The 21,753-nt window shown below is 36.1% G+C and overlaps 1 long non-coding RNA gene across 1 annotated transcript in view; it reads left to right on the forward strand.

The window, feature by feature from the left end:
* The first annotated feature begins 15,340 nt into the window (after positions 1 to 15,340).
* The window catches only part of LOC144308680 (uncharacterized), a 123,967-nt gene continuing 117,554 nt past the window's right edge, over positions 15,341 to 21,753 (forward strand). Inside the window, exons 1-2 of the long non-coding RNA XR_013375050.1 lie at positions 15,341 to 15,590; positions 21,126 to 21,175. This is a non-coding gene — a long non-coding RNA (uncharacterized LOC144308680). The remainder of the gene's footprint in view (positions 15,591 to 21,125; positions 21,176 to 21,753) is intronic.

Below are 21,753 nucleotides of genomic sequence, written 5' to 3' on the forward strand. Positions count from 1 at the left end.
ATAGTAATGTGACACCACCCCCATTAAGGTTTTTTTTTTCATTTTTGATATTTTGTATGAGTTATGCTACCACTTCTCCAGAGAATCTGGACTCATGTTCCATAAGCAGAGCTTTATACCTGGTTTATAGTTCTCTTGGTACATAATTTTCTCTTCTTTTTTTTTTTCCTGACTGGCTTTCATCCATGGAATTACAAACCATATGACATTAGCCTTCATAACCATGTATCCTCTCTAGATATTTTTCTTCCTAGGCTTTACCCTAGATCCATTTTCTTTTATTTCTACAAATACTTATTTTTCTCTACTGTGTTTGAGAATAAGTATTCTCCTAGTATGTCTTATTCCTGCTGGAGTGTCCATAGACCCTTGGTTTATTTGCTTTGTTGCATCCCTTGTCAATACCCATTTGGATAGAAATGTGTAGCGCATATAGTGTGTCCATCATTATAGTGTGTTGAGCCTCCATGCAACATGTATGTCTAGATCTCTGTCTCTTTCTGTACATACTGCTTCCCAGAAGCTCCACATTAGGATATATTTATCCTTTCCTGTAACTAAATTGCCAGCCTACTCATCAGCACTAACAGTTGACACAGTATTAGCCATTTTTCTAATATATGCTACATTTATTTTCAATGGGAAAGTATTATTATGAGAATATACTATGTTAAAAATGAGACTATTCAATTAATAACAAAACTATGTCTTCCAATGCTATATTGGCCTTGCACATACTAGGCCTGAGAATATTTTTGAATGAAAGCAATGTTTAATCATAAGTTTTGATATTTTGAGAAAAGAGTGGCAAAGTTGCTTTCATTGGTAATATTCAGTGTTGTCCTAATGTGTAAAGAAATTTCTTTGGAGATATCTCTCCACCCTTGAGATGTTCAAATGTAGCTTTGGTTGATCATCTGGAAAGGACTTGAGAACATCCAAGGGCGATTGCTCTAGACCAGGGGTCTATGACACACAGATCAAATCTGGCCTGCTACTTGCTGCTGTAAATAAAATTCTATTAGAATATAGCAACATTAAATTATTTAGGTATTGTCTATAGCTGCTTTCATGCTACAAGGGTACAAATTAGGTAGTTGTGACAGAGAAAGACTCACATATCTGCTATATGGCCCTTTACAGAAAAAGTTTACTGACCCTTTTCCTGGACTAGTATCAAAATGTTCTCCCTACTAGTGTTCATGTAAGATAGTGTCCTGAGAAGGTAAGTCCCCTTACCATACAATCTGCATTGGCCACAGAAAATGTATGTGTTCTAAAGTGCTTTGGTAAACGGTCTAAAGCAACAGTTCTTTTTTTTTTTAAAGCAACAGTTCTTAAATGAAGGTATGCTAGCCTCTTGAAATTTAATATACAGTAATTTCGTATATATATATATACACATATATACAATATACATATACATACATATATACAATATATATGCAAAATTTATCCATAGACATAAATTTATGGGAAGGGAACATTTCTGGGGAAAGAACCCACAGTTATCATCAAATTCATCATACAATCTATGTGTGACCAAAACAAAATCACTGCTCTATATATTTCTTTTTATGATTACAAGAATTCATATTAAAATTCTGATGAAGCCGCTGATGAATTTTTCCCATATTTGGTACTATAACTTCTGCCTTGTTTAGCCTAAATTCTGTAATTCTACTAGACTTTCATACTGCATATGAAATCTCAACATAGCATGGCATTGTTAGATTTTAAAGGTGAAATTTATCCTATTGTTGACTTTTCTTCTTGAGCCAGGGTAAGTATATATAAATAGCAAAGAATGTTCAGTGAAAATTTCTTTTAAAAAAGAACTTTGGGATCCCTGGGTGGCGCAGCGGTTTGGCGCCTGCCTTTGGCCCAGGGCGCGATCCTGGAGACCCGGGATCGAATCCCACATCAGGCTCCCGGTGCATGGAGCCTGCTTCTCCCTCTGCCTATGTCTCTGCCTCTCTCTCTCTCTCTCTGTGACTATCATAAATAAATAAAAATTAAAAAAAAAATTAAAAAAGAACTTTATTGAAGTATGATTTACATATAAAAAGCTGTACATATTTACTACACACAACTTGATGAGTTTGAGGTTAAATATACATCCCTGAAAACATCACCACCATCAAAGCCAAAGACATATTCATAATCTCCGAAAGTTTCCTCTTGCTCTCTTCTATTATTACCAATGTGTGTGTGTGTATGTGTGTGTGCATGTGTGTTAAGAACTCTTAACATAAGATCTATCCTCTTAATAGATTTTAAGGATACAATACAGTATTGTTAGTTATAGGCACTATATTGTTTAGTAGATTTCCAGAACTGACTGACTTAGTATCTAATAACCTGCCCCCAAAGCAAAGCAGTTACTAGAAAGGGACTTTACAAGGGAAAATACTATGTGTTCATCAAATTCTGTTTCTTTTTCTATATGGACCCATAGTTAGACTATATTTTCTGTTCTCCCCGTAATCAGTTGGAAACATTTGACTGAACTCTGGAAAATGGAATGTGGACTCAAGTGGTGGACCTCACATTTAGGGCTGACTCCAAAAAATTCCCATGTGATCTTTCGCATATTCCTTCATTCTGAAATTGGATAAAGTGGATTTCTCTTAGGCCTTAAGGAACAGTGGAATCACTCAATGGAAGAAGCCTTGAATCTTTGTTGACTGTGTGGAGCAGATCACAATAGTTTATTGTCTATTATTTTTTAACTGTGTATTACAACAATCAGTCTATACTGACTACTTCAGGACTGGACTAATACACCCGTTAGAGTGTGAAGAATTGTGTAAATGTTAATAAAAATGTAGCTCTGTAGTATTCTTGGGAACCCCAGGAGGGCACTCAGCTATTAAAAGGGCTGAATCACTTTTTTTCTAATCACTTATTATGAAATTGACAGATTTTAAAATAACCTTTGCTAATATAGTCATTAGCATAACTTTTTTCTAAGCCAGAGACCATCTTTTCCTTAGAATATGTTGAGCTTGTTCTATTCACTCTGATTAACATCCAGGTCATGAAAAAATATTAAATTTTATTTGTAAACAGCTGAGAATAAATCTACACCAAGACTCACTTATGACCCTTTGTAGTCCAATTTAGATAACAAAATAAAGTTAAATTAGAAAAAGTTAAATGAAGAACAGAAAACTTAACTCACCTCATGACCCCACAGTCAGCCCTGAGTTCATTTTCACCAAGGAAGAATTCCTGCTGACCATACATAACTCTACGGGAATAGACTTTAAAAATGTTTTCCCCATTATATAACCATGGCAACTCCTTCACCGAGCTGCAAAGGGAAGTACCCAAGGTCAAATAGAGATCTCTTATAAGTGGCAAACTTTTCACTTTTCTTTGGAGGAAAAAAATAAACTAGGAAGATTGAGGCCCTTCTCTTCTGAAGGAAATGTGTGTCTATGTGTCCACATGAGCCCATGAGAGCGCATGTCTGTGCACACATGTATGTTTTACATCTAGATATTCCCAAACAGGAAAAAAATATTCTGAATAGTTTGGAGCCAACAGTTCCAGAATTTTACTTGCTATCCTGAGTAGGTGGATTATTATATAAGCTATAAATAATGCAAGTGTCCTTTTAGCTTGCAAAATAATAACTTACTTCAACTGATAGAGCTTTTCCTTATCTCTCCCTTTAACTATTCTCTTCTGTGCAGTGCAAGCTGCTGATGACTTTCTGCTCATATAAGTGGTAAATGCTGAGGCCTTGCCTTGGAGCTGGCAGTGTGATCAATCATAGCCTCACCTTGTAGAGGGTCTTCCTCAACTTGGTGACAGGACCCATTTCTTAGAAAGCTTATTGTTTTGAAAACCTTACCAGCTGACCTCTAGAATACCATAAACATGCTAATGACAGTTCCTAACATTTCCCTCTGCTTTCTTTTACTTCTCCTTCCCCAAAGAAAACTCACACGAAGTTCATAAAACAATGGCAACCTAACACTCAATTTTGAAATGGGGAAAAACATGACGGATTCTGTAACCAAGTGGTAAACAGCACAGTTTATCTCAAGGGAACTTTTCATTATGCTTTGTACCCTTCCTAACCTGTGGACCATTCTAGACTTACCTCTGCCACTAAGCTTTCAGTGATCTATTCCACTAAATAGTTTTGGAGTAGTGGAACCGAAGAGATATTTTCACACTTGGCATATCCTCTGCCTAAAGTGCATCCTCCCTACCACCACTCCTCTGAACTCCTCTTATCCTCTATGTGTTGAACAACCACTGTTCTTTCGAGGCAGTGTTCAAATGTTACTCTCCACTACGAAGTCTTTCTCCAGCCATCAAGCAGTTGGTGTCCTATCAGTATTTCTACATACCTTTAGCTATTATGATCATCACACTTCATATTAATTAGTTAATATATTAGTTACCTGCAGAGACCCTGAGCTCCTCAAGGGCAGAGAATATATCCTATTCATTTCTGTAGCACCCAGTCCGATGTCTGGTATGTAGAGAAGAGTAGTCTACAAATAGATAATGAATCAATTTGGAAGTACGTTATTTCTACATTTAATCCGCATAGTATAGTAGTTTAGAATAGGGGTTTGGAGATTCAAATCCTAGCTTTTCCATATATCAGCCTTGTGACCTTGGGCAGGTTACCTTCTGTTCACTTGTCTATAAAACAAGGATGCCAAAAGTACTGGAACAGTTGGGTTACTGAGAGGATCCAATGAGAAAATGGATGTCAGGTGGACCATAGAGTGCTCAAAACACACTATATGTTCCACAAATGGCTCTTTTCTTGCTTTTATACCTCTTCTTCCATCTCTTATAACAAACCAAAACTGCTAGGTAAATGATATTCACAGGCAGTGACTCAGGAGAGACTTTTTCCTACAAGACCCAAGTCCCAATCTTAAACAGGTGAATTTATATTGAGTGAACATTCACAGTACATATGTCTTCCTTGAGAGATGAAAGTATGTAGTATTTGCATTTATATTTGACTACAAATACAACTGAAACTCATCGAATTTGTCCTTTCTCTGCAATTAGAGAGGAAAGGGAGTTGTGAGTTACATTTAAAAACCTCACATAAACCTTTAACCCCATTTCTGGGTCAATTTCAAGATAAATTGCTGCATATTATGCATGGGTGTATTTCATTTTCAATAGTTTTTTTGCAGTATTTTTCTTTAGATACGCATATGCCCGCAGACAATTGCAGGTTAACTGCTTGTATTGGAGGACACTATGAATCAAAAAGCCAAGCAGAATCCTGTGGTTACTTTCAAAATTATTTGAAGAATATCATGTCTTGGCTGATAAAACTATAATTACACTTTACACTCTTCATGATATTACTTAGCAAATTATATCTTTTTGTGCGAACTCTTTGTCCTTGAAAATAAATTATTACGACAAAGCAAACTCTAGCTTTCCAAGGCTGATAACTTTCCTGAGATATGGTTTTAGATCTTCACAGGCTGTCTTTGTTCTGTTCTTGTCTACACTTTTCAAAGAGAAATATCTGCAATGTATTTGAAACAGCTACAGCTGCCTTTAAAAAATATTGCCAGACTGGTTGATAGAAAACAATATTACCAAAAAATTGGGTTGGGGTGTGGGTAGGAAGCAGAGTGTATGATTAAGAATCCCCCAAGATATTGGTCTAATATAGTATATTATATATACTGCTTTCTGCCTATCAGAAGGTAAACCATATTTTTCATCAATAGGAATTCAACTCAAATAACCAAGGATGGAAGGCAACCTGAGTAAACTTGAATAGGGCTTCTGCCAAAAAAGTCTATGATTGGAAAGCCTGGGTGGTTCAATTGGTTAAGCATCTGACTCTTGATTTCAGTCATGATCTCAGGGTCATGAGATTGAGCCCTGTGTCAGGTTCTGCACTCAGTGTGGAGTCTGCTTATCCTTCTCCTCACACCCCTCTAAGATAAATAAATAAACATATATTTTTAAAAAGTCTATGGTTTTACTTTTATTTATGTATTTATTATTATAATTTTGTTTCAAAAAATTTTATGACCTTTTAGGAGAAATTTTAGTTTGCAGCTGCCTATTTTACCCAAAACTCCATGTTAAGAAGCATGCACACACATAAAACTCTTCCAATCAAGCCAGATGAAGTAATTTGAAGTCATTTGGTTTCTCTAGAAAATTGTGTGCCTCAACAATGAGGCATGAGGAAGGAATGTGGTAAATCAAGGACTCAAATATGAGCTACAGGATAGCAGGGACCTTGTCCATTTTTTTCCCATGTTATAGATTCAGAAACTAGGACAGGGCCTGACGCATAGGAGATACTCCATAAATATTTGTTGAGTGAATGAATGAACACTTATCCAATTATACATGCCATAGAAGATCACTGCATAAAGATTGGAAAATGTAGAAATTGTATTGCATAAGATAAAAATCGCCATGTTATCAATAATTCACCATTCAAGAGTGATAGCATATTTCTTATATTTGCTTTAGTTATATTCTTTTGGCTTCAAGAAAAATGAGCTCATTCAATCTAACACAAATAAAGTACAGATTTAAAAGTTTCTCCCATGGTGTCTCTGGGGTCTTGTGGTCTTTATTTCTTCTTTTTTTCTCTGCCATTCTCTTGCTTCTTCCTGTAGACTCCTTGTTTTTTTTTTTTTTCCCCCTGTGCTTTATCATCAGCATATGGATTGCCAAATGCCTCCCCACCACCTCCCCAGGCAAGCTATTTCAGATAGTTCAAATGAAGCCACCACCATCATTTGACTCTGTTCTTTGTGTCTCAAGACTCAGGAGAAAAACCTTACTAATTGGCCAATCAGTATATTACCTCCCTCTGAGTCAGCTAAACGTAGACTTCTGTCCTATACTGATCAACTGGAGGATTGGGGGTATCTTGTAGGATTGTGAGGTACCTATATTTAACTCTTCAGCATGGATTGATTGTAGTGGTGTATTTAAGGGACAGTTCTCAAAGAAGAAGGTAACTAATGGGCAATCAGGGACCATGTCTTTCACTTTTTCTGAGCATGGTAGATAATAAATGAATGATGACTGGACAAGTCAAATAAGTGGGAATCCCTGAAAGCCAACTTTTAAATTGAAACATAATCAACCTAAAATATCATGTAAGTTTAAGGTGTACACCCTGTTGGCCTGATGTATTTATATACTGTAGAATGATTGCAGTAGTACCATTATCATGTTACGTATTGATCATTTCATTTTTATGTTGAAAACAGGTAAGATTTAGTCTCTTAGTTTGTGTCCTTAAACAGTATCTTCCCGATTCCCCTACACTCTGCTTCTGGTAACCACCATTCTACTGTCTCTTTCTACAAGTTTAATTTGTTTAAATTCCACATAAGTGATATCATATAGTATTTGTCTTTCTCGGACTCGTCTCTTAGTATAATGCCCCTGAAAGCCATTTTTGTCATACAACAAGTGTGATGAATTTCTACACACCTATGTGGGGGTGGGATGGGTGGTGCAGAATTATGTGTGTAAGTATTTATGTATGCATGTGAAAATATTACTGCTTTTCCTGGGCTGCTTTTTCTGCATCAAGGATGATCGGTACCTAGGGCAGCCGGTCCTACATGCAGCCTGGCACTGATAACATGATGGTGTAAATTGGCTGTTCTCCTTAAGGCTGCGAAATCCATAATTCATTCCAAGACATGCAGCATGGAATCTGCATAGACTGCTAGATTTTTAAAGTCGGAAAGGATGGATCAGGAGATTTGTTTTCTTTAGTGAAATAGTTTTGTTTCCAATTACATATGAAGGGCTCACAACTTCACTTACCTATGAAGGGCTTCTCAGTACAATCATTCTACTTTTATCACTAGTAAATATGGGGGTTTTGTGACAGATTTCATTCTGTTGCTTTACGAAATCCGAAAAGAAATGCACTTAATGATCTTGAGGGTCCTAATTCTGATATTTGGTGATTCCATGAAACCCATGATTATTAACAATGCTATAATTAGGAATCCCATCTCCGTACATATACACACAGAAAATAAGAATGTATTTGTGCTGTCCACCTAGCATGCCTACCTTACTCTGGAAATGTGGAAATAGTTGTTCTATTGCAAGTGGTTAAACAAGATTTTAGATGCGTTTCAAGAACATAGTTGACGGTAGAGAGTAAGGGTTAATGAGACATTCAAAATTATATTCACTATCTAGAGTACCTTGGGCCCAGATTTATTTGTACATGATATTTCGATTGTTACATCCCTGCATTTTTAAATCAATTTTATTTTTAATAGTCTAGACAGCATTTAAAAAATAAATCCTTCTCTCAGATTTTGTAGTAGATAATTCCATTTTATTTTTCCTAAAAAATGCATCAGTTCAAGCAAAGGCCCTTCATCGCTCAGGCGTTCTAATAGTTACCCATATTGACACGCGAGTTAACTATTCCTGGGTGTTGCAGAAGCTCACTAGCTGTATATGGTTTTGAAATTGTGTATGAAAGATTATCAGTCTCCATTCAGTACCATTGTTTGACTTTTGTAGACCTTATTTTAAGTGACCATTATACAGATAGAAGTACCTTATTCCATAAGCAAAATTTATGATTCATAGATTTTTATTTGCATGCCATTTCCTCCATTTTAGATTCTGTACAACTATTTATCTGGCTTAGTTTAAAATCTATTACTTTATGAGTGATTTGTTATAGGAGCTCAATAGTCCACTCAGAGAGTTCTGGGGATGGATGGTGATGACGGCTACACAGCTTAATACCACTAAGCTATATATTTAATAATGGTTAAGATATTAGGTTTTATGTTATGTTCATTTTACCACAATAAAATAAATCTGCACATCTATTATGCAAAGGAAAATCTTTCTGACTTTGAAATAATCTACTCTGTGATGCTTCCTGTTTAGTGTAAAGCTTTAAAAACATTTTTTTTGCCTTTTTTTGGCAGTTTCAGACTAGTGGAACATTCAAATCACATAAAATATTTGAGCTGCGTCTATATTTAAATTGATTTTGCTGGGAGGTTTAAATCAAGTATATGTCACAGAAGCTGTGCAACTAGTCTGTCCATGTTGACAACAGTTATGTTTTATAGGAAAACGTGTGAGCAATTTTAAAATATGTTAAAGAACGTTGAGTTAACTATGTACAAACACTTTTATAATTCAAACACATGGTCACAAACAAAGAGTGCAAATATTTTCATTTTTGTGTATGTGGAAACATCCTTTCCATAAATGATCATGTAATGGTAAAAGTAGGATGTTAATATCTGGGAACTAATCAGCAAGGACAAATGTTATTTTTTTTCTTTATAGTATTAGACATGGTATTGAGTAGAGAAATATGTGGATGATAAGTGACGTGTTAAAAATTTGCAATTGGATGTGTTGATCATGTCAGCATTATTTCAGTAAATGCCCTTCTTTCAGTTTAGGCAGTGTGTCCACTTCAGAAACAGTAACAACCTTAATGTCCATTTATCTAGAAGGCTGGGGTATCAGTATATGAAGTCAACTATCTGTACTTTGAAAAAAGATGCTCTGTTCTTTGCAGGAGAGAATGATACAAAATTGAAACAAAAAAGAAAAGTGAAAAGATCCTCAAAAATGCCTGCACCTCTTATGGTTCACTGTCAACACAAGTTTTTGAACTTCCATTTGAGAAATGTGATTGGAATACACTGAATCACTATGGAAAATATGCGCTTTATATATTTCCTTGTGTTGATATTAGGCTTCTTCCTCGAAAGTGGGGATACATTAAAATGCCGAAACTCACTTCAACCATGTGTTTATTTCTTTTTTTTAATAATAAATTTATTTTTTATTGGTGTTCAATTTGCCAACATACAGAATAACACCCACTGCTCATCCCGTCAAGTGCCCCCCTCAGTGCCCGTCACCCATTCACCCCCACCCCCCGCCCTCCTCCTCTTCCACCACCCCTAGTTCGTTTCCCAGAGTTAGGAGTCTTTCATGTTCTGTCTCCCTTTCTGATATTTCCTACCCATTTCTTCTCCCTTCCCTTCTATTCCCTTCACTATTATTTATATTCCCCAAATGAATGAGACCATATAATGTTTGTCCTTCTCCAGTTGACTCATTTCACTCAGCATAATACCCTCCAGTTCCATCCACGTTGAAGTAAATGGTGGGTATTTGTCGTTTCTAATGGCTGAGGAATATTCCATCGTATACATAGACCACAGCTTCTTTATCCATTCATCTTTCAATGGGCACCGAGGCTCCTTCCACAGTTTGGCTATTGTGGACATTGCTGCTAGAAACATCGGGGTGCAGGTGTCCCGGCGTTTCACTGCATCTGAATCTTTGGGGTAAATCCCCAGCAGTGCAATTGCTGGGTCGTAGGACAGGTCTATTTTTAACTCTTTGAGGAACCTCCACTCTTGGCTGACTTAATAACAATTACAAATGGGCCTGTTCATGTTCTTATAAAAATTGAGAATATCAGGGATCCCTGGGTGGCACAGCGGTTTGGCGCCTGCCTTTGGCCCAGGGCGCGATCCTGGAGACCCAGGATCGAATCCCACGTCGGGCTCCCGGTGCATGGAGCCTGCTTCTCCCTCTGCCTGTGTCTCTGCCTCTCTCTTTCTCTCTGTGTGACTATCATAAATAAATAAAAATTAAAAAAAAATTGAGAATATCGCTTTTTTTTTTTTTTTTGCCATGAAATGTCGTTAAAGAAAAAAATATTCAATTACATTTGTTAAAGTTGGTAAAGCAGACTTGATTCAGGACCATCACTCTCAGTATAGGGGGGTTCTGGTTAAAACAGGATTCTTTGCTGAAGACAGGCCAGGGTGGTCAGACATCAGGTATCAAGGGTGATCAGATATCTAGGGTGGAGTGTGCTGGTTAAACTGACTTAACAGGGTTGCTGCTAAAACTGGGTTTTGCAAGAAAATGCTCAGATGGGCTTAGAGGAAGGTTCCAGAGCCTGAGGTTTGGTTAAGCAAAGAATTTTTGTCAATGTGTGGCATTGTACTAATGAATCAGTTCACTTTGTTGTTTTTTTTCTGTTGCACCCCTGTTTTTATAATTTTAATTTTATATATATAAAATATAATTTTATATATATTAAAATATAATTTTAATTGTTTTTAACTGATAAAATATATTTGAGTTGAATGTGCTGTTTTTCCCAGTTTCTGTACTTTTTTCTACAAGAAATTTTGATGTTTAGGGGAAAAAATGCTTACTATAATCCTTAGTATTGATTTTAGTTTCTTTTTGCTGAAAAAGCACTTGATGTTTAATAAAAATGTTAAACTTTAGAAGCTCATATCTAATTCTTCTCTAATTAGGCTATAAATTTAAGGTCTATTTTTCTTTGAGTGCCTCTCAAAATTATCCCATATCCTCTAATTCAGTAACTCTCACTCACTGCCTCTTTATGCAAAGAATGGCATCTCAAAAACATTGATTTCATTCTGTTTTTCCCTGACTGCAGTTTTCATGACCTTCCAATAGCTAAAACAATGGGGAAATGTCTTTCTTTTCTTCTTGCATTTTGTCTTTATCTTATGGAGCTCAAAAGCACGGAATTGATTAAATCATACTCATTGGCTCATGAGATACCGTAATCTGTCCATAAATGATTCTATTCTCCTCTATTCTATAGCTTCTTATTTTGTTTACGTATTTAAAAATTCAGTTCCTGAGTGCCTCCTATGTGTCAGTCTGTTAAGGTCACCATTAACAAGGACAAATAGTACAGCAGTTTTCTCTAATGGATTCATCGATATTAAGAGTGCCGAAGCCCGAGATGTTGGACAGGTACTTATCGAGAAAATCCTGGCTGAAGAGGGAAAAGTATGCTGGGTAAAGGAAATAGTCAGGAAAGGAGGCATGGTTTATAGATGGAAAATGAGTAGTTTTGACTAAAGCATAAAGTGGGCTAAGGGCAGTAGGAAACAGCCAGATTGTTAGTGGCCTGGAATTCCAGCCTCAAGTGTTTGTATTTTATTATATAGGCAGAACATTACACAAATAAGTGACATGGTCACTTTTGAACTTTAGGACAATCCCATCCGTCGAGCCACACTGTGGTGGATGGATATGGAAGACATGGATGTGGATATGGTAGAAGGAATAGGGAGGGAGAGCCTGGAAGTAGCCAGATCTTAGTTGTTCAGAATTTTCAATGCACCTTGTTTATATTAGCTTTTGGGTCAGGTTTATCCCATTGCCTACAGAGTCCTTTTTTATCACAGCTACCACTGACATTTTCTCTTTTGATCTCTGTAAGTTCATAGGTATTTACAGAGGTGCGAATGAACTGATTCCCCAGTGTTTGCTAATTATAATCATGTTTCAGCGAGGGTCAGAATGCATTGCATCTATGGGGATCTGCTGCAGCACCAGCAAGCTATTGGTATTCAGAATACTCTGTTTGTGAGAACATTTAAAATTAAGTTTAAAATTATTTGTCTGTTGCTGCATTTAAATATTTTAATTGCCTTAAAATGCTTAAGAGTCTGAATACAAAAGTGCCTGGAGAACGTTGGCAAGGAATGGTAAATAAAACATATGTCCCTCTTGTGATTTATGGGAGCCAGGTCAAGTTGTTTTGTTTGTTTATGTACTACCAGGAAAATTGGATGTGATCCAACAATGGTGCTACCAAGTAGTGTCTGAAGACTAACATTTTGGTAAATCTAGCATGGGAAGGCAGTTATCAATTTTTTTCAGTAATTAAAAATTATTCTGTGAAATAGAAGCCGCTGTTTTCAATTCAACAATCAGCACCTGCAATTGTATGGATTTGTGCAAAGGGAAATGAGGTATAGAGCAGGGTTCTCAGTCTCCATACTACTGATATTTTTGGCTGAGTTGGTTTTTTTTTCTTACTGGGGGATGATCCTGTGTACTATAGGATACTAGGCAGCATACATGGCCTTCCCAGTGGATACCAGTAATGGCCCTCACACACCCAGTTGTTGACAACCAAAAATGTCTCCCCTGAAGCACATGATTATCCCGTTTGAGGACCAGTGGCATAGAGTATGGAATAAAACACTTCCCTTGTCCTCAAGAAGCTTACTATTGAATGATTTCATGACCCAGACTTTAGAATTAAGATTTCTCAAGTTTGAATCTTTACTGTGCCATTTACTAGTCATACCGCTTTAGGTAAGTTACTTAACCTTTCTGAGACATGCCATCCTTAACTTTAAGGACATTTAGGAGGATACTACTGAATTTGCAGAGTTATTGTGAAGATTATAGATAAGTAGAGAATGTTATGAATAATATAAGCTAATATGATTGCTAATCTAAAGTTTTCAACATCAATATACTTATTGCTGGGTTTGACTGCTTTCTTCCTGGTCTCCATGGGGTTCCTTCTCCAATTCAAGGCTGATGCCTCCGCCTATGCTGTGGTTGCTACTCCTTCCTGCTTTCTTAATAATCTGATTTCATTTATCTCTTCAACATTCCCTTCTTTACACATGTGTTCTGTGGTCAGAGAGACTTGACTACCTACCCATAAAGTTATAAATATTAAATGATATTATACGTGTCATTCATGTAGTCAAAAAGGAATCTGACAATAAAATGGAAAAACTGGGTCAGACCAAAATACTAATGAATCGCATCCTTTTACAGGACAGGTAAACATTTAATGTTGGATGTAGGCAACTTACGAAGCTTGCATATTTCTCTTACTTTTAGATATTCCATTCTTTATTGTTTTCTCTTTATTACTGAGAGAATATAACTCAACTAAATTAAATAAGGGATAAACATGGATTAGTCAAAATGGGCTAGGTCATGCTGTGGTCACAAACAACTTAAAGATCTCAGGGACTTCAACAAAAGTTTATTTCTTGGTTCTACTACACATCTGTCTCGTGTTTAGTGGGCTTTAAGCTCCACATCATCCTCACTGAGGAATCCAGGCTGCTGGACTCTTTGGAACATCACTTCTGATTTTGGACACCAGGAAGGGACCATGTGATTTATTCATGATCTCTTTAAGCAGGGGTTGGCCCCTTTGGCCTGTGGGAAAAATCCAGCCCAGTGTCTGCTTTCTTAGAATGCAGCTATACTCATTTGTCTGTGTGTTGTCTATGGCTGTTTTCATACGACAAGGGCAGAATTGAATAGCTGTGACAGCTTATATGTGGCCTGGAAAACCCAAAATGCTGTCTGGCCCTTTACAGGAAAAGTTTGCCAACACTGTCTTAAAGGAGTCTGTTCAGAGGTAAACACACTATAACTAATCACGTTCCACCTGCGACAAGAAGCCATGTGGCCACGTCCACTGACATTTTATGCAAAAGAAAAGCCTGATCCTGATCACTTACTGAAAACACGAGAACTTTCCAATTGAGCCCAAGGGCATCTATTTTGCTGTCGGCAGACTTAGGCAGGGATAAACCTAAGAGATTTACTTACAAGCTGAGGTATGTTGATAATAAAATCTGTTTTATCCATTCATTGAGTGATAGAAGAAACCAGATTTTCCTCTTGCAAATAAGCATGTAGGAAGCAAGTGTTATATTTGGCAGTGGTAGACTTAAATTGCAAAAATATTAGTTCCTCCTCTAGTTTTATTCCAGTATAATTAGTTGTGTGTGGCAGACATTGCTCCTTCATTGCTAACCCGCTGACCATTTCCCCCTTCCTTGCTAGTAGAAGTCTGACTTCGTTTGGGCAGCACCTTCCCTCCTTCTGCTTTGATCACTATCCTGTGGTGATATGATATTTGGAGCTACAGCCATCTTCTAACTATGAAGTAACAAGCCTGAGGACAAAAAGCTCACACAGTAAAGGGGACAGAATAGCATTAAGGTTAGAATACAGGTTCCTAATGACATTAATGAAGCTTCCAGACTGACTCTGGAATCACCAAGTCTCAGAAGTTAAATGGTTCCAGTGTTCAAGCCTCCCTAAATTGGGTATTCTTTTACGTATAGCTCCCCAAATCCAAAGTCATAAACTGTGCCCTTGGACATATAAGTATTTAACCATTTTAGGTCTTGGAGCCTTTATTGGTAAAAGAGAGATAATTATATTATCTTTTTCTGAGGATTAAACTAGGTAATGCATGTGTAGAAGAATGGCTCAACCCTAGCATCCTGGTGACCTTGCATGTCTCCACGTAGGCCATATGGGCAAGGCTTGACTACAGTTTGCCCTGAATTTTGGCAGAACATTCTGTAACTCTCCCAGGAATATGGTGAGATGGGATCCTTGAGAACACTGTCACAAGTTCGTTTCTCATCCGCCTCCCTTACTTGTGGGAGACTCCCTATCTTGTGGGAGGTCCCCTATCTTGTGGGAGGCTCTGTATCTCTGGAAGGCTCCCCATCTTGGGGGAAGGCTTCTATAAGGCAGTTCATCATCTTTCTCTCTAGTTCTAAGGAGGCACAGGACTTTCCAGCTTTGCTCCACTCCAAACTTCGGTGTAAGTCTAAAAAACTATTTGGCTCTTCCATAAAAGAGTGAACCATCACCCCAGTCGTTTGTCATCTGGCTCCTCTGATTCTGTATCATCTTGAGAATCCAGGGACATGTGAAGGTGACACCATGCTGATTTCGTTTTTGCTCTTTGTGTAAGTAATAAAGTAGATCTATTTCTACTTGATCTTTCCTTATTGGTCAAATCTATGGAACCGTGGCAAACCAAACTAGCACCTGCTATGTGCAGGTGTTTATGGATACTTACCAGGCACGGAGTAAGGACTCACTTAATAAATGTTAGGGGCACCTGGGTGGTTCAGTCAGTTAGGTGTCTGACTTTGGCTCAGGTCATGATCCCAGGCTCCTAGGATCGAGCCCTGCATGGGGCTTTCTGCTCAGTGGGGAGTCTGCTTCTCCCTCTCCCTTCATCCCTTCCCCTGCTCATGCTCTCTTTCTCGCTCTCTCTCTCAAATAAATGAATAAAAATTTAAAAAAAATAAATGTGGGATCCCTGGGTGGCGCAGCGGTTTAGCACCTGCCTTTGGCCCAGGGCGCGATCCTGGAGACCCGGGATCGAATCCCATGTCGGGCTCCTGGTGCATGGAGCCTGCTTCTCCCTCTGCCTATGTCTCTGCCTCTCTCTCTCTCTCTCTCTCTTTCTCTGTGACTATCATAAATAAATAAAAATTAAAAAAAAATAAATGTTAGTCATTATAGCAATACTAGTATTATGTTAATTATGTTACTGAACATCCATTTTCTCATATGTGAAATGGGGATTACTTGGGAAGGAAATATTTTTCAACTTTTAAATGCCATTTATACAAAAAATTGTAATATTTACTGACCTCTTTTCTCAGGTCATCGGAAGAGTTGTTTTTATTCATGGTTTTGATTTGCGGCACAAGGAAATTATAATTTAAATATTCAACTCTATTGTAGTTTATTGTGGAAGAGAATTCTGTTTCCCAGACAGCCCGAAATCATGTGCCCTTTACTATAGTCACATTGAAAGCTTTTATCACAACTATTGGCCTTGTCTTCTGATATCAGCAATACACACATGTTCTGGTTTGTTGAGTTTGGTTCAAGTTAAAGAAAATCAAATCCTGTATAAGAAAGTAATTGATCCTCCTAACGTGCTTCTTTAATTCTAATACTCATTACCAATCTCAGAAAAGGTATTACAATCTGCCTGTTCCCAGGCTGTGTACAGAGCTGAAATCTAAAAATTGCTTCAAGGTAAATGACCATTATGACAAAACCAGCATAGAACATCTTTTAGATGAAACTTCAACACCAGAGTGAAGCACAGTGTTGGTTATAAAGATGATATTATCTACTATAGAAGATTGGTTTAAAAATACATTTTTTCTTATTTGAGCAAAGAATCTGTAATTCCAGTTCAAAGGACAAAATCCATTTTTTTCTAAAATTCACAGATACCAAACAATTATGTTATTTGCATAACACTATGTAGTTAAATGTGATTTTATATAAAGTAGAAACTCAGACTTTTGAGGAGGAAGAGAGAGAACAGTTGATGAAAATAGAGTAACAGGTGGATGTTCTTGTAAACCGCTCTGTGTTTTCTGGGAAATAAGTGTTATCTTTAGCAAGTGTATTTTACTTGGGGACATAGGTTTATATTATATTTTTAAGGATGTTTCTTTTTTCTTTCTATTAAGTCCTTTTCAACCTAAGAATGAAAAAAATATTACTAAGAATTTGATGTTCTGCAAAGAATATTATTTTATCAATAATAAAATGAAGGATTTTATATTAATATATGCTTTTGTAGCTCACAAGGCAAATATTGGTTTTTATCAGTGAGATCAAGGTATTCATAAAATTTCAATCCACCAATTTGTGAACTATTAATTTTATACTACTAATTGACAGTAATAACTAAATAATGACAATAATGTTAAGTAACATCAGTAATTAGGACAGATTTAATATTAATGATGGAGCCAGATTATGGATTCAGATGGTAAAGCACCTGGTATGATGTAAGAATCTTAGCTTTTTTAAGTCTGTGCAATCATTTGGCTTTTCTCCATTTATCTTTCAACTGATATTCCAATGTTAAAACTATTCTTGCACTCCTAGGATCTCTTAGGGTACAAACTAATTTCATCTTATTTTTAGTTAAGAATTTTGTTTCTTTGTTTAAGAGATTGACCCGTGATTTTTCTTTCTGCGGATGTCCTTGTCAGGTTTTGGTATTAAGTTTATGCTATCTGGATTAAATTGTTCCCTCTTTTTTGATTCTCATACGTAACATACATGTTACATATATTTTTTGAATAGCTGTAGATTACACAGGTATAACTACTTGAGTCTGTGTGTGTGTATATAAGTGTGTTAATAAAATATTTTTCAAAGAACTTGCTCATTTGTTTAAGCTTTGACTATTATAGGCCTAGAGTTAAAAATAAAATCTGATCATTTTATCAATAACTGCTATATTTTGGTTATGCATATTTTAAATTTTATTTTATTTTCTTATTTTAAATTTTAAATATTGTTTTGTTCTCTCAGAGGTTTATCTATTTCACTATTCCTGCTAAATAAGTAGCTGTTGAACTAGCTGATCCTATTTTATCATTGGATAAAACCTATGTTATCCGATTTTATCATTATTTTTTATCATTATTTAAGATTTAAAGATTTCCCCATTTCCATTATGATTCCTTCTTTCACCCATGAGGTATTTAAAAGTCCCCAAATTTTTAGTCTCTTTTATTAATCCTTTTATCCCTTTACCTTTATCTCAACTGCATTATGATAAAAGAACCTGGTCTACATAATGATCCTCTGAAATTTATTGGGACTTACTTTATGGCCTTTTGCCTCATCAATTATTGTATAAGCTCTGCATGTTTTCTCTAATATAGTTGAGGCACAGTTTTATATATGTTCTTTAGATTAACCTTCTTAACTCTTGCTTCAAAACTTCATTCTTAATAAAGACCAGACATTATCTAGGATTAGTAAAAATATATAATGATGTATAATGACAAGGATTCTCATACATGGCATATGGAAGTATATAAACTGGTATACCACCTTGAAAAACAGTTTGTATTATCCAGTAAAATTGAAAATATGTGTTTTAAAAGCCTGGAAATTTCACACCTAGGTAAATGCCCTAGAGAAATGTGGACATATATGCATCAAATACATGCATAAGAGTGTATGTAGGTGCATCATTTATTATAGCTACAGCCTGGATGTAACATAAATGCTCATAAAGTATAGATGAATCAATAAACTTTACTATATTTATATAATGAAATAATGTTGAAAGATTTAGAATCTTTAGAATAATGTTGAAAGAGTAAAAGCCAGATACAAATGAATACATAGAGCATAGATTTATAAAAGATCAAACAAAGTTAAACTATTATTTATAGATACATATTCATCTGGAAAAGCTAAATAAAAGCCAAACATAGGTTTTTATAAAACATCAATGTACTTTTTACCTTAGGGAAGATGGATGGGCTTATGATTTCTAAGAGATAGTTGGAATCTTCTGGGATATTGGCAAAGTTCTATTTCTTGATTTGGATGGTGATTACATTAAATATCATACCACTTGCTTATAATTACCTTATATGAATTTTTACTATTTTATTATATTTACATGGAAAAGTAAAATTAAAAATATAATATGACAGAGGGTGAAAATCTTTATGAAAAACTTAAAGCAGTATGTAAGTAACATGAGGAACCATGATGTATATGTACTATGTTACATAGAGTAGTCAGAGAAGGCCCCCCCCTTTAAAAAGTAACTGCCAGAAGGACACCTGGGTAGCTCAGTGGTTGAGCATCTGCCTTTGGCTCAGGTCATGATCCCAGGGTCCTGGGATTGAGTCCCACATTAAACTTTCCACAGGGAGCCTGCTTATCCCTCTGCCTATGTCTCTGCCTCTCTCTGTGCATCTCTCATGAATAAATAAAATCATTTTTAAAAAGGTACTACCAGAGACCTGTAGAAAGTGAAGAGTGGAACCAAATGGATAGCCATGGGAAGAACATTTCAGGCAGAGGGAACAGTATGTAAAAATAGGGCAGTGAGATGAGAGTGTGTTTGACATTATCCAAGAATAGATGGCAAAGAGATCAGTGGAGCTGGAGAAGAGCAAACCAGAGGAAAATGGTATGAGATGAGGTCAGAGGAGTAGCAAAGAGCCAGGGCCCTGGTACAGGATGGCCTCTCTTCGAATAAAATGAGAAGGCATTGGAGGGTATTTAAGTAGGGGGTTGATATGACTGCACTTACTTTTTAGAAAGATTACCCTTGATGCCTTAGGGAAGAAACACTGTAGGCGAGCAAGGGCAAAAACAGTAAGACCAGTGGGAAATTGTTGTTATTTGTGTTTATTTTGTTTTTTCTTTTAATACAGAAGCTATTATAGCATGTTTTTATGGTGATAAGAATGAATGGACATTCTTTGTGATTTCTAATCTCTCTTCGTCTATCTTTGTTTCTTTAAGTAACCAGTCCATGAGGACTGGAGTTTTTATTTTCAAAGATATACATCTTTCCTTTCTGTGTTTTATTTCTTTTACATTTTTTTTCAAACAATTTTATCATTCAAATTTGGCTGTTTATTTTCTGATTCCTGCTCATGGTAGCTTGATTTTACATGTATTTTCTAAGTATGAGTTGTGAGCTTATGTTTAGCAGGGAGTTATAGAAATCCCAACAGTGTTGGCTTGAGGAGGTTTCCATTTGTGCAGAATTTGCATTTGTTTCTACTAATTACTCTAGGGTCAAAACAAAAACTAATCTTCACTCCTTTAAGTTAATTGTTAGCTTCGAGTTTCCCAAGCCTTGGAAGAATTTCCTACTCAAAGGCCATAAAGAGACAGAAAGATTTCTTTTTTGTTATTTTTGCTGCAGGGGGGCATCTATTACTTAGAGAGTGCAGGCTTTATAAGCATGGATCTCAGCTTTTATTTCTCACCTGTGTATGTAAAAGGTGTACATGTAGTCTGTTCCTATTTGGCTATTAATATTCACATGTCTTATAACTCTAGAGCAGTTACAGAATCAGTTTCAGCTTGGCACGTTATGTTTTCAGACCCCTATGCATGTTTGCCATATTTAAATTAATAATAACATTTTATTGTACTATGAAATGAAATGCAAGCATTTCACCGAAATGGGATTTTTAGGCAAATACTTATTTGCCATTTATATGTCTTCTTTGGTGAAGCATTTTTTTTTAAAGATTTTATTTATTTATTCATGAAAGACACAGAGAGAGAGAGAGAAACAGGCAGAGACATAGGCAGAGGGAGAAGCAGGCTCCATGCAGGGAGTCCAATGTGGGACTCGATCCCAGGACTCCAGGATCAGACCCTGGGCCGAAGGTTGTACTAAACTGCTGAGCCACCCGGGCTGCCCAGCATTTTTATTTTTACCTCTTTTGTCCATACTTTATCAAGTTCTTTGTTTCATTATTAGTTAATTTTAATAGCTCTTTATAGATTCTAAATGCAAACTGTTGGATATCCGTTTTGCAAGTATTTTCTCTCACTATATGGCTTGCATTTACTATTTCAGTGTACTATGTAACTGACATACGGATCAGCTTTTTACATGCTTTAGATCATTTTTACAACTAACAATATCATGGAGATTCACTGTTATTTTCCCCATTTTAAAGGTCGGAAAAATGAAGTTCGGAAAAGATGACATGCCTGAAGTTAGTGGCCTGTAAGTATAATTTTGTTAATTTTCTCTCTTTTATTAGACTGTGTGTGATGAAGTCGATTGTTGATTACTTTTTACAATTTTATTAAATATAGCTGGCCTCTAATAAACTGTTCATATATAGGGTATATAATATGATACATTTTCACACATACACACATACATATACACATGCAACAATCGCCACAGTCCAGATAATGAGTATACACTTCACCACTAAAAGTTTTTTCATGCCAATTTATAATCCTTCCCTACTGTTCACTCCCACTCCTCTCCTCTCTCAGGTAACCCCTTATCTGCTATTTGACAATATAGATTAGTTTTTATTTCTTTTCTTGGAATTTATATAAATGTAATCAAGTATGTACTCCTTTTTGTCTGGATCTTTTTACTTAGCATGAAGATTTTGAGATTCATCCATATTTGCATTCATCTTTTTTCTACTGAGTAGTTTTCTATTGTATGGATATACCATAAGGTATTTATCTTTTCACCTATTGATAGACACTTGGGATATTTCCAATTTTTGGCTACTATGAATAAAGCAGATAATCAAAATTTTTGAACATACCTTTTTATAG

Source organism: Canis aureus, chromosome X (assembly GCF_053574225.1).
Source record: "Canis aureus isolate CA01 chromosome X, VMU_Caureus_v.1.0, whole genome shotgun sequence".
In the NCBI taxonomy this organism is placed as follows: domain Eukaryota; kingdom Metazoa; phylum Chordata; class Mammalia; order Carnivora; family Canidae; genus Canis; species Canis aureus.